Consider the following 1,522-nt stretch of genomic DNA (forward strand, 5'->3'; position numbering starts at 1 on the left):
TGATACGTATACTTGCGTGATATCTTGAGATACAAGCAACAAGTTTTTGGCGCCGTTGCCGGGGAATTTTGTCTTTAATAATTAGTGTATAAGTAAGTTTTAGTTATCTACTGAAATTTCTTTACTTTGATATTAGTTTCCTTTTATTCTCAGGTGCTTTTACCCTTGTATGAGTCCGCTGCCTGATCCAGAGTTGATACCCTTTGACTTTGAAATCGAAAGGACATTTCGAGCTAGAAGAAGGAAGTAGCGAGGTTTAGTAGCAGGTCCAACGATGGCTGAAGCAATGAGAAATGGGTTGAATAATATTGAGAATAATATGGCAGCTGAGGGTGATGATAGAGATAGGGCCATTAGAGGATATGTTGTCCCAAGGTTGCATGAGCTGAATCCAAGTATAGTAAGGCCAGAAATTCAAGCATTACATTTTGAACTTAAGCCTGTGATGTTCCAAATGCTTCAGACTATAGGACATTTCAGTGGGATGCCAACAGAAGATCCTCATCTCCATCTTAGACTCTTCATGGAAGTAAGTGATTCTTTCAAGATACCGGGAGCAACTGAAGAAGCCTTGAGATTGAAGCTATTCCCTTACTCATTGCGGGATAGAGCAAGAGCATGGTTGAACTCCTTACCTCCACAATCAGTAGCCACATGGAATGATTTAGTAGAGAAGTTCTCGATGAAGTACTTCCCTGCATCAAAGAATGCCAAGTTCGAAATGATATCACCGGTTTTCAACAGGTTGGATGGTGAATCTTTGTATGAGGCATGGGAAAGATTTAAGGAGCTCTTGCGTAAATGTCCTCACCATGGTATTCCTCATTGGATTCAAATGGAGACTTTCTACTATGGTTTAAGTGGACAAACTCGATCCATAGTGGATGCATCAGCAAATGGGGTTATATTGGCAAAGTCTTACAATGAAGCTTATGAGATCTTGGAGAGAATGGCCAACAACAACTACCAATGGCCAGCTGAGAGAGGTGCTGCAAATAAGAGAGTGGCGGGATTTATGAGTTAGATGCGGTGACAACTTTAACTTCACAAGTGTCATCCCTAACTAGTGTGTTAAAATCAGTAAACTTGCCTACAACTGTACAAACTCAACAACATACAGCAATCTCGTGTACATATTGTGGTGGGGAGCATGTCTTTGATAGCTGTCCATCTAACCCAGAATTAGCTTACTATGATGGTAATTTCAGCAATGCCAATAACCCATATGCCAACACCTATAATCTTGGTTGGAGGCAGCACCCTAACTACTCTTGGAATGCTCAAGGACAGAATGCAAGCCCATCTTCCATCCTGCCTCGACCTCATCCGCTTCCAAGTGCTCAACAGCAAGTGAACATTCAACCTATGGAACCATCTTCATCATTAGAGCTTTTATTGAAGGAGTATATGGCAAGGAATGATGCAATGATTCAAAGTCAAGCATCTTCATTGAGAAATTTGGAGAATCAAGTTGGACAGCTGGCTAGTGCTTTAAGTAATTGCTCTCAAGGATCATTGCCAT

General features: G+C 41.1%; 1 non-coding gene across 1 annotated transcript; it reads right to left on the reverse strand.

Moving 5' to 3' along the window:
- Nucleotides 1–712: 712 nt before the first annotated feature.
- Nucleotides 713–819, reverse strand: LOC149015695 (small nucleolar RNA R71). The gene has a single exon (XR_016173748.1). It is a non-coding gene; the product is annotated as a small nucleolar RNA R71 (small nucleolar RNA).
- Between the last annotated feature and the right edge of the window lie 703 nt (nucleotides 820–1,522).

Source organism: Hakea prostrata, chromosome 5, assembly GCF_041222555.1.
Source record: "Hakea prostrata isolate BN-2017 chromosome 5, UWA_Hpros_2, whole genome shotgun sequence".
Taxonomy (NCBI): Eukaryota; Viridiplantae; Streptophyta; class Magnoliopsida; order Proteales; family Proteaceae; genus Hakea; species Hakea prostrata.